Below are 13,232 nucleotides of genomic sequence, written 5' to 3'. Positions count from 1 at the left end.
ATATAAAGTAGTGCATTCCACAGCCTGACTGGCAAACTAAACCTCCTCTCCCTTCATAAAGGGACAGAATTAGAGACATAAGGAAAGAGACACAATAACCTAAGAGGGGAAACGCATTCCTAACTCGAGGACATACAGCACTTGAAAGTATACAGTTACAGGAAAAGACTTTGAATCAGACTAATAAAAGAATTTGGCTGTATGACATCACAGTGCATTCAGAGGTCACAATCTGAAACAAATCATGAAGTGTATTTGAGTCGCAAACAATTATATATATATATATATACAGTATATTTATGTTGAGCAAAAAACTCAATCCCATCACACTCAACCCTGTCACATGTATATATTTCTCATTATTTCGGGGTTGTAAACGTGTGACAGGGTTGATTTTTTTACTTCATTTATGAATAATAAAAAGATTTAAAAGTCATGGTTTCAGTAAATATATATATACCAAAATCATGAAAACACATAATACTCAACCTAGTCACATTGTTTAAAAAAAAAAAAAAAAAAAACATTGTTATGAGCTGTAGGTAGATGTTTGTTTTATAACAAGCTTTGTGTAAAATCCTATATTTAAACCAATTCCATTTTGTCAGTTGAGAATAAAGGGTGTTTAAACCTGAAAAAAAGAAACAGAAAATAATAAAAGTTCTTTAATGCTTGAGGTGGTAAAATATGATTTGTAGGAGGTTTGATATGTGCCTAATGATGTGGGGTATTTAGAAAATGAATATGTCCTTAAAAAAAATCGAATTTAAAATATTACCGAATCCCAGGAATGACATGAAACGACCAGTAGTAGCAGATATAGGTGGAGCTGGGGAAGATGGAGGGTTTCAGAGGAAATTTCAAAGTGATGCAAACAGCTACAGCCAACACTGCCCAGCTATTTAAATGTTGAGCAGCAAGTTCATTGGCTGCAGATACAACAAGAACCAATCAGCTTGTGCCGAGTCATGATGTTATCGTCAGCAGATTGCATTAAAGGATAATTCCGGTATTTAGCACTTTGAGTCCATTTTCTAGTTTGTTTTGGATGAACTAGAGTGGTGACACAAAAATTTTGACGATGGGTCCTGTCTCGACTTTTTGACTATTTTAGAATCGCCTCTGACCGCTTCAGAGTGGCTGTCTATGGGCATACTCAAACATGTCCTTAAAACAACCCTTAACGTTCGTTTTCAAACCTGTGCAACTCACCGAGTGGTTAGTGGTGTTGTAATTGATGTTCCAAAACAAGTAACTGTAAAACAAGAAATACAGTTTCTGTCGTGTTTTTATTTGGCATTTTGTAAAATCGCATGATTTCGGTTGGAGGACTCAGTGCTCGTTGATATTACTGCGCTACCGGAAACGGAAAGGGGTCTGTTTACATTTGGTTGTAGTCTTTTTGCTCGGTTCTCCGTCTCCCAGAAGGCTAGCGTGAGCTGAGCAACTGCTGCAAAGTGGTTGTCGCCATCAAGTGGTCGGGAGTGTGCTAACGCTTCAGACTCAAATATCGAGCGGAAGTTTATACGCGGTTGTGAGGTATCTGAAAAAATTGTTCCACTATAGCAAATAACACGGAATGAAATCATACATTGCGCCGATATATTTGTTTTTAATCATCAACGAACACCACTAACCACTCGGTGTTACAGGTGTGGTGCAGGCAGATGAAGAGGCAGCAGTCAGCAGATCAAATTCAATAATCTTTACTAAATATAACTTGAAACAGGAATCCAGGAAACATTACCACACCAAATACAAACGAGAACCGACAAGGAGTGAGGGAGAACACAGGGTTTACATACACAGAGAACAGATAGGGGAACAAGACACAGCTGGGGCAAATGAACTAGACACAGGTGAAGGAACTGAGAACTAACGAGGAGCGGGAAAACTGAGACACAGGAATAAACCAAATACACAGTGACGGGGGGAAACTCAGGACACACATGTAACATAACGCCCCCTCCAAAAAGGCGCGTCCTCGCGCCGTATAACTTCAATAGGGGTGGGGGGGCGGGCGCCCTGGAGGCTGACGAGGGCGTGGCCTACCCTGAGCAAGAAGCCTCCAGGGCGGAGCAGGCTGGTCAGGGGGCCATGGCAGAGTAGGAGACCACCCCTCGGGCGGTCCTGGCAGAGAATCCTCTTCGGGCGGCCATGGCGGAGAATCCCCTTCGGGCGGCCATGGCGGAGAATCCCCTTCGGGCGTCCATGGCGGAGACGCACCTTCGGACGGCCATGGCGGAGACGCACCTCCGGGCGGCCATGGCGGAGACGCACCTTCGGGCGGCCATGGCGGAGACGCACCTTCAGGTGGCCTATATCCCCCCCCCCAAAATGTTCTTGGGGGGATTGCCAGGCTCAGGGACGTGCTCCAGGACAGGCTTGGAAGGGCTGGACGGGACCAGCGGAGAAGGCTCGGGAGGACTGGACGGGACCAGCGGAGAAGGCTCTGTAGGGCTGACTTGAAGCTCCGGCTCAGCAGGCGTGACGTGAAGCTCCGGCTCGGCAGGCGTGACGTGAAGCTCCGGCTCGGCAGGCATGACGTGAAGCTCCGGCCCGGCAGGCGTGACGTGAAGCTCCGGCCCGGCAGGCGTGACGTGAAGCTCCAGCTCGGCAGGCGTGACGTGAAGCTCTGGCTCGGCAGGCGTGATGTGAAGCTCTGGGCTGGACGGGACCAGTGGCGAAGGAAGCTCTGGGCTGGGTTCATGGGCTGTAGCTGATGTGTGTGCTGCCCACACACACAAAACAGCCACGGACACCACAATGAGCGCTGTGTTTTCCAGAGCAGACTCAAGTGCAGCATGAACAGGCTCTGGCGCAGGATCAGCGGGCTCTGGCGCAGGATCAGCGGGCTCTGGCGCAGGATCAGCGGGCTCTGGCGCAGGATCAGCGGGCTCTGGCGCAGGATCAGCGGGCTCTGGCGCAGGATCAGCGGGCTCTGGCGCAGGATCAGCGGGCTCTGGCGCAGGATCAGCGGGCTCTGGCGCAGGATCAGCGGGCTCTGGCGCAGGATCAGCGGGCTCTGGCGCAGGATCAGCGGGCTCTGGCGCAGGATCAGCGGGCTCTGGCGCAGGATCAGCGGGCTCTGGCGCAGGATCAGCGGGCTCTGGCGCAGGATCAGCGGGCTCTGGCGCAGGATCAGCGGGCTCTGGCGCAGGATCAGCGGACTCTGGCGCAGGATCAGCGGGCTTTGGCTCGGATTGGCTGGACGGAACCAGCGGTAAGGGCTTGGCTGGGCTGGACGGAACCAGCGGCGAAGAGGGCTTGGTGCTGGACGGAACCAGCGGCGAAGAGGGCCTGGTGCTGGATGGAACCAGTGGCGAAGGCTTGGCTGGACTGGACACCACCAACCCAGGATCGAAGAGAGGCCAGAGTGGAGAGTGGTGTCGGGACTCCTCTCGGCCACCGCCTCTACTGCGGCCTCCACGGGTCCCACGGAACACAGCTTGGCGGGTTCCCGCAAAAGCTTGCTTCCAGATCTCCATCTTCCTTTTTTCCTTTTCTTTTTGGTCTCAGCGTTTAGGCCTGCCCGGAAGAACACACAGAGGCTGGTGTCATCATAATGAACTAGAGGTACCAAGTCCAAATACCTCTGTGTGTGGGCCTCGAGGGACTGATCCTCCTGGGACAGGAGAGGGATTTGGACTGCTGCATCCATCGATGTTAAGGTCAGTTCTTCTGTTACGGGTGTGGTGCAGGCAGACGAAGAGGCAGCAGTCAGCAGATCAAATTCAATAATCTTTACTAAATATAACTTGAAACAGGAATCCAGGAAACATTACCACACCAAATACAAACGAGAACCGACAAGGAGTGAGGGAGAAAACAGGGTTTACATACACAGAGAACAGATAGGGGAACAAGACACAGCTGGGGCAAATGAACTAGACACAGGTGAAGGAACTGAGAACTAACGAGGAGCGGGAAAACTGAGACACAGGAATAAACCAAATACACAGTGACGGGGGGAAACTCAGGACACACATGTAACACTCGGTGAGTTGCACAGTTTTGAAAACGAACGTTAAGGGTTGTTTTAGCCTTTAGACAGCCACTCTGAAGCGGTCAGAGGCGATTCTAAAATAGTCAAAAAGTCGAGACAGGACCCATCGTCAAAATTTCTGTGTCCACCACTCTAGTTCATCCAAAACAAACTAGAAAATAGACTCAAAGTGCTAAATACCGGAATTATCCTTTAAGGACCCATCTGTCGATCGCTGGTTGCAGCACAAATGGAAGTTGCAGGATCTAGATGCAGCAGTGTCTTTTATTAAACTGATTAAACAAACTTTACAAAACACTGAAGAATCTCTGGAACTGGGACGGAACAACCAACGTAGTAATGACGTAGAACTGACAGTCAACTGAAAGAAATACAGGGCTTAAATAGACAGAACAAACAAAGGGAGAACCTAACTAAACACACCTGAACTGACGACTCTAAACAAATCAGTTACCATAGAAACAATCAGGCAGGGGACAGAACTAATGAGCAAACTAGAAAGGCTGTTTACACGACACCATTTTCAACTAAAAACGTAAAACTTTTTATGCGTTTTGGCCATTCGTTTACACGACAACAGCATTTTGGGCTTTGAAAACAGGTTTCAAAGTGCAAGTTTTTGAAAACGGTCTCCGTGTAAACGACAAAAACTCGAATCTCTAAAGACGATGACGTCATGCACATGCGTATTGTGTTCAGTCTATAGTGTTTCATCGCCATCTAATGGCCTGGCAGCAGAATACAGGGTTTTTAGTCGTTTTCACGGATCCGTGGGAATGGGGATCGTTTTGACAATGGTGTCGTATGCGGAAAACTCAAGGACAAACTTCTCAGTTTTAAGCATATCGTTGTCAATCAGCCCCTTAGAAACACAGACATGCACAGAACAGGAAAACGGATCATAAACAAACTCAAAATGTGACACCATCAGCCATCTTGAGTTTCATGACATATCTTCAAGTATCACACACAGTGGGCTAATCAGTGTATCCTCCTGGGACCCAAGAATAGACTTTTGTCCACTGTAGTGGACATTATATTTTAGTGAATTTCTCTGACATCATACATGTCACATGACACAACCTGGGTGTCCTGTAAAGAGCACATTCAGGACTTTTCAGAGATACCAAATGTTTGGAGGTTTCACCATGAAAACAACTTCTCCTTGGTCTTTAAAAATGTCTGACATTAATTTAGTGATCAAATGTAGCATTCTTATGGAAATATGATAATATAGTGTAATTATAATATAAATTGGACTACTTTTCAAATTGTATTTCATAAAACAACATCTCAGGAAAATGTTAAGGGGTTTTAAAAAAAAAAAAACTTTCTGTTACAGAACAGGGCATTGATTTCAAACGTGTCCACTGTAGAGGACATCAGGACTAAAATCATGTTTATCAGGCATTCTGGGAGACACAACAAGTGAATATGGAAATAAATTATACATCAATATTCCTATGAAATGTTAGATATTATTATTAAAATGTTGCCAATTATTACTCCAATTATTACCCTTTATTCTTTCATTAAATGTTGCTCCCAGAACACATTAATGTGCAAATTAGATACAGTGTATAGATACATTGCATTGAATGGGAATATTAACTTATGGCCATTTTACCCACATATTGCAAAAAGTAAAATGGTGTATCAATTCATTCCATTATTTCTTTCATAACATAGTTGAGAATAATCTTTATACAAATTTTGGTTGAAAAAATCCTGAAACCCCAAAATGTATTGGTGATTGAAAAAAAAATCCCATTGTTTTTGCCTATACATATAATTTCATGTCATTTTATTTTTTAAACAACTTAGTCCTGGCGTCCACTACAGAGGACATAGCATAACGTATGAATAAAATATTATTTTATATATGTGTTTTTTTACCATTTGTTTATTGTGCTCTAAACAGTGTGATGACATGGAAAAAAACTAAATTCAAAAAACTTTTTTTTTCTGGGTCTCAGGAGGGTATTGAAAAAAAAAAAAAAAACATTTAAACAAATTATTTAATGACTTAGGACTATAAATATGTTTTATAATGTGAGCTTTTTTACTTGATTTTACTAAAAGAAAATTGCAAAACGTAGTCTTAGTCAATCTGTCTATTAGTTAGCGATTAAACCTCAGAGAAAGATGCTGCAGGGTGAAAATGAGCCTGAGATCAAATGGAGGAACAAACAAAAAGGTGCCCATTTCATAAACAGCTCTAGTGTAGGTCAGCTATTATTCTATGTGAAATTCAAGGTGATAATTCCAAAGTTCCCCTCTGGTAATTCATGGGACTCAGTCTGGTCCATAGATGGTGGTTCATTCAGATTCTCTGAAAGAAGATCAAATTGAATTTCACGTTCTGTGCTGATAAAATTCAAATCAGATTTTGCCATTATTTGATCTTTTCAAATTCACAGGTGGAAAATGTATTTTCTTGCAAAAGGTAATTTTACACCGTTGCCTCTATGGTTGTATGGATCAATCTAGAGCAGCATTACAGTCTTTTTTCAAAGTAAATGATATACTTCCCACCTGCTTCAGATCACACAGGCTAGCATGGCTCGTTTTTTTAATAAGCTCTTTGCCTAAATATATAGGGCCTACTGAAAATACTGATACCCTGACTTGATTGTGTCTATCAAATTATTTAAAAAAAAAATGATGTTAATTTATTTTAAAAGATAATTTTGCAATCACCATCGCACACCTGCAGGTGATAGGTGCGATGAGACCAAAATGGGTAGGTCAAACTCCCGCACACTATTACTCAGGCCCGGCTGCAAGATGAAATGACTGAGGAGGGGGCATGCGAAATTGTTAAGGGGGCTTAACTTTATACAATCAATGAACAATACACACTGACAACTCGCTTTGCAACGACAGATTTTTAAATGCAGCTCTCCCTAAAACACTTACATATGCAACTGCACTGGTAACCAGAAACTGACTAGCAAAGTTTAAACAGCAGCGTCATTTATATTATGCATATATTAACCCTTTCACGCTTAAGTTTAAAATATTCAAAGTTTTTTTCAAGGCGACCGTTATTTTAGAACGTCCCCCCATTTGACGCCATATGGGCTCCACCATGTTTCTTTGCGCCGCAGTTCAGACTCTGAATATCAAAGATAGAGGAAAGGGGTATAAATGATGAAGCATTATTTAATGTGATGTTATAAAGTTCATGTTATTATTATTACTTTTTTATCTTTCTTTGATATTAGGAATAATTATTTGTAACTGTTTATGATGATGTGGTGTTATGTATTCAGTCTCATTGAGCTTAATTCGTTACAAATGGATCTTTACGGTGATTGGTCATGTGATCATTTTAAATGGGATTGAGTTTGAATAGTTGTATATGCCTGATGAAGGTCGTGAGGCCGAAACGTTGCTAATACAATTTTGTTACTCATTTGCAAGTGTTGATAGTGTGCGGGAGTTCCTTGTTGTTTAACATTTATTTAAAAAAGAAAAAATATTTTTCTTTATTTTTTATTACACTTTTTTTTATGAGAATACAATGGGAGAAAAACAAAAAAACGCTAAACGCTGTTTTATTTATGTTTAAGTTACTTACTCACCAAACCAAAAAGAAAACTTCAAATTTTAGTTTTCATTATTGAAATGCATTATTTCCCCCTTATATTTGCAGTTTTAATCTATAACAAAATTCTGTACTTTTTTAAAAGTATAAAAAATTTTTTTGTTGAACTGTTGCCCGTTCTTTTCATTTCTCTAGTCCTGCTAGGTTAACCCCCTCAGAACATCTCAGCACAGCAACAACGAGAGTGAGAAAGAGATAAAGCCACTGCACTCAGCACTTCTTTCTTTATTACATTGGAGTGCTGCTCCACCTTTACTTTATAGCATGAGGTCCGATTCTTCCTGAAACAGCGCTGAGAGCCAAATGAACAAATGCTCATTCCGTTGGAGTTTCTGAGATGCCATTAGAGAAGTCACTCGGGTTCATTCTTCTCTTGACACATAATGAACAACAGTAGCCAGACACAAACCCATAATCTGCTAATGTGTTGGGTCCTCATAGCAAGCTTCACTGGGCAGCTATGCCGTAATGACGCTTTTGCCCTCTCTTTTCCGTGTGCATGGAGACGTGAAGCTTCACAACATCCAAACAATATGAACATAGATGATGTTTGTTTCTGGCCTGGTAAAGTCAAAGAGAGGATCACGTCTTCTCATCATGTCTGATTCACCCATCCCTCTAAAATACATTCAAATGTGCCTTCGGTAAAACATTGGTTTTTTTAATTTTCGCTTCAGAGACCGCAGAGAGTATAATAAATAGTAGGCTATAACCTCATAACAACCATTATGAAAAAAGAACTATAATAAAAGTTATTTGTACTTGAAACAGTTTTGTTGTTGCACCCTAATGCACTTTTTCCTCTTTTAACGCAGTCCATAACTTCATAAACCTTCATAAACACACTGAATTGTTGTGGCTACAACATCAACAGTGCATTTTGGTTCAGCTTGTATACTGATTTAATATGCATCCTTTGCTATTTATAGCGACATGTTGCTTGTCACATTTTAGAACAGACAGAATTCCCTCTTTAGTGGATGGTGTATTGTCAAAGTGATATAATTAGATGTGTTCTCTTTAACAAACCGCCAGAGGCAGTTCTGCACCCCTCCATTTCTTGTCCCTGTTCAGGCCGTGTATCTTTCTAAACAGGGTTTAGATTTCATCAACCTCATTTGTTTTCTCAGAATTGTCTGTTGCTGTTTAAAAGACAGATTTGCTTGAGTCTATTCACTGTAAAAAAAATCCCATTGTTTTTACGGAAAAAACTGGCAGCTGTGGTTACCAGAACTTTACCGTCAAAAATACGGTATCAACGTTATTGGTTTTACAGACTTACCTTAAAATTTACAGAAATAAACCGTATTTCATTATCTGATATAATGTTAATTTACCAACCTATTGAAGTATTAATATCTGTTTTGTACCATTGTAATACACTGACAACCAACAATCATCACAGCAGTGATGAGAGTCACATGATAAATCAAAGCTCATCACAAGCAGTCTTCCACAAGAAAGTTAATATTATTATATAGAAGCTGCACAGTGTTATTCGCACAAACATTAAACACCATCATGGTAACACACATGAAATTTAAAAAATGCAATAAACATTAATTTAACAACATTAAATGTAACATAAAACCCTAATGTACATAACTGATTAGAAAAGAACAAAGAAAACTAAGAAGAAACAGTTATTTCAACAAAAATAAATCAAATGTCAAGTGTCACGGAGGGAATTGTGGGAATGTCAATTTACGTTTTTTCACTGTAAATTATACAACGAGTTGTTCTTTTTCACTTTCAAAAATTGCAAATTTAACGGTATTTTACAGTAAAATTACATTAAATGTACCGTTAGATCTATCACAGATATTTACCGTATATAGTAAGGAAAGGTTCTGTTAACCAATTAACAGTTTTGCACTGTAGCATTTTTACAGTCTTTTACCGTTAAAATCACGATAATTTTTTACAGTGTATTCTGGGCTCCTTCTACCACCATCAAAGCCTGTGATCTTGCTGGTCTTAAACGCTATAAAACCTAGTGTATTATATTTAATACATACATTTATCAGGGCTCTAAATGACTAGCTGAAAACCTGTTGCACACAATCTACTACATGCCTCTTTGATGCACTTTGATTGATGGTTTATACTTTTTTAGTTAATAAAAGACCTTAATTCTAAATAAAAAATAAATAAGTATAAGACTTAATATAACTCTACAAATGTCCCCCCTTCATGTTTTTTTTTTCTTCCTGTGAAATCTTTAATGATATTTATTCAGTTAACGTTAAATGTTATATTGTTAGTAATATTTCTAGATAAACATTTACTGGACTGAAGCAAATTATGTAAATTAGCAAAAAAAAAAGAAAAAAAAAGAGCAAATTATCCATACATCATTTGTATGCGTTTACAATTTATTCTTGCATCAGGCTTTTGGGTAAACTTTATTCGAACATCTTTCAATCATCACTGAATTGCATTACATCCTGTTTTGCCCCATACAATTCAAAGTACAGAGCTTTGATCATAAAATGAAGCATTTAAATATGATTGTACTAAGAGATATTATATATTATAAAGATAATTTTTGTGACATGCTATCAGAAATCCATCTTACTTTTCAGCCATAACTGCACTAAATTGCATATTTTTGCTCAGTTTGGGCCTCTGAACAAAACTTAGGTGTTTTTTCTCTTCTAGTGTGAGCTATCATATACAGGTCATAAAAGCCTGATGTTTCAAATATAAAACAAAATAAAAAACAATTTTTTAGATTGTGTCTAAAGGTTTCATTTAAAGAAAAACTATTATTTCATATGTCAGGCTTTACAGGGATAATTTTGTTATGGTCTTGTGTCTCTTATTTTGAAAGTCTCTTTTCTGGTCATCTGTTGTTTTCTCACCGTCGCTGCATTTTTACAGTGCTTCTTAAGAAGTCATAAGTGGCTTAGCTATAGTGAGAATCTGCACATAACTCTTCAGGTTTTTGAGCTGAGAGTATTTTAAATGCAACTTCCAAAAACACATACTTTTACCTTTGAGATTTACACTGCATAAAAGTCACATTCACAATCTCATATCTACAATTAAGTTGCAACTTCCAAAGTTCATGCGTCTTTATAATAAAGAGAGATTAACCAAAAATGAAAATTCTGTTATTAATTACTCACACTCATGTCGTTCCAAACCCATAAGATTTTCGTTTAATTTGAACACAAATGAAGATCTTTTTGATGAATTCTGTTCCTCCATTGACAGCTACACAACTACCACTTTGACTCTTCAAAAAGTTCATAAAGAGATCTTAAAACGAATCCATATGAATTGAGCTGTTTAGTCCAACTCTTCTGAAGAAACACGATCGCTTTATATGAAGAACAGATTGAATTTAGGCTTTTATTCACATATAAACATTCATCAACTCACTCATCGGTTGTGGTAAACGGAAGCTCAATGATGTTCGCTTGACATGTGAGAACCAATGAGGTTCATTCTCGTGTGTTAAATTAAAACTAGTAATCGAGTCTCTTCAGAAAATTGAGTAATGGACAAAAAATTGACTAAACAGCTCAATTCATATGGACTAGTTTTACAATCTCTTTATGAACTTTTTGAAACGTCAAAGTAGTTGCGTAGCTGTCAATGGAGGGACAGAAAACTCTCAGATTTCATTAAAAAGATCTTCATTTGTGTTCCGAAGATGAACGAAAGTCTTACAGGTTTGGAACAACACGAGGGTGAGTAATTAATGACAGAATTGACATTTTTGGGTAAACTATCCCTTCTGTAACTACAATGCACTAACATTTAAATGAATCATTGAAACAATGCACTGATTGTGAACATGCATGTTTTTACATTGTACATATTTTCAATTTGCATGTAATTAGAGTTGTAATTAATTTATGTAATAACATCCAATGCTTGAAGTGGAAAAAAAGGGCCGGTACTCCTGGGGGAACGGGGTTGGGTGTTCAGACCGGCAACATGTGAGAAGCGACAAGAAAAAGTGAGGGTACGCTACAGATTAATAAAATATAGAAGTTCAGGTACTGTGTACCGGTGCGTAGCGGCCCACTTTGAGCACTGATTACATCTGCAATTACCCTGTTGACCCCTTAACCCACCGTTAAACCTGTGCCTAACCTTAACCGTATCCCACCTCAATGGCAGCAATACACCATTGACACAATAAGTATATTGTACTTAACAATACATTTTATTGTTACATATTACATAAAGACACCCAATATGTCCTCATTTGCTTTATAACTAAACAGTCATCATACCCACCCTCAAAGATTTCTTTTTATTCTGTGGCCTCAAACCAAATAGGTGCATGACACTGGTGCTTCTCATGTTTTCTATGTGTAGCACGTTTGGGAAAGCAAGAGGACATCATGCTGGTGCTGACTGTGGCTCTCAGAGGAACAGGTCATCCGACCTTCATGTGTGCGCAGCAGGGTTCGCGATGGCTCCCCATACGCCGCAAAAAGGTCCCTTGACACACAAACTAATTAATTTTTAAAGGGGTCATCGGATGGAAAACTCACTTTTATATGGTGTTTGCATATAAATGTGTCTTTGCAGTGTGTGGACACAACCACCATACAATGAAAAAAATCCATTCACTCCTTTTTTTTAATCCTCAAAAAGTCTAAGCACACTCAATAATCAGGCCGTTTGGATTTTCTGAGCACTATGATCAGTGCCGCCGCTTCCACCACGCGCATCACACGCTGTGAGTAGGGCACCAATGCTGAGGGGGCATCCAAAATTCCATCATAAAGGAATTATGCTTAGGGCACCAAAATGGCTAGCAGCGGTACTGACTATGATGTCATAATGCCACTGACGGACTGTCCCGTATTAGCATATTTCTTCTGCCCTCCGCCATTCGACCCCCCCATGGAAGAGAGGGGTGAGCAGTTGCTCATTATCATTTAAAGAGACATGCACTGAAACGGGAGCTGTTTTTGAGCAGGTAAAAAGGGTGTTGTTTTACACAACCATTGAAGAATTTTAACCAAAGTATATTACAAACTTTACATGAAGACCCTAAAGAATCATACCAACTTGTGGAAATTGGGCATCTGATGATCCCTTTAAGAGCAAGAAAAAAAGAACAACCTTGGACTGTATACATTTACTCATTTTCTCTTGCCTTTATATTAGTACATTCACAGTGCAAATCACACGAGCAGTCCATACAATTCACAGGATGTAATTTAAGCCTCAATTTTCACAGCAATTTTTTGCACATTTTCTCTCTCTTCCAGGTAGATCCCTAATGTGTTTTGATATCTTTTTAGTATAATGTCATGAGACTCGTAGGTGTGTGTGTTGAGCGGGATTCGGACCCTTTTGGGACGTGATGCACATGTAATAAGAGCTGTTCACTGCGCGTCTGACCTTGCAGTGCATTTGGGCTGAGCTCATGCATAAATGCAGCCTCTTACAGTCCTTTTGGACATCATTATCAAACGATACACCAACTAGACAGATATTATTTGTTGGATGTTACATATCAACACTGTCGGTGTGGCTCCGAATAAACTAGAGCACATTAAACAGATCTGTTTCATATCCTTTGTTGTTTTTATCATAGTGCTCATTTACAATATTATTTTTCATTTGAACAATATTAAGCTCAAT

The sequence above is a fragment of the Rhinichthys klamathensis genome, unplaced genomic scaffold (genome assembly GCF_029890125.1).
Source record: "Rhinichthys klamathensis goyatoka isolate OS25496 unplaced genomic scaffold, OSU_Roscu_1.1 h1tg000032l_1, whole genome shotgun sequence".
Taxonomy (NCBI): domain Eukaryota; kingdom Metazoa; phylum Chordata; class Actinopteri; order Cypriniformes; family Leuciscidae; genus Rhinichthys; species Rhinichthys klamathensis.
The sequence above is the reverse complement of the archived record's forward strand: the minus strand, read 5'-3'. Positions refer to the sequence as shown.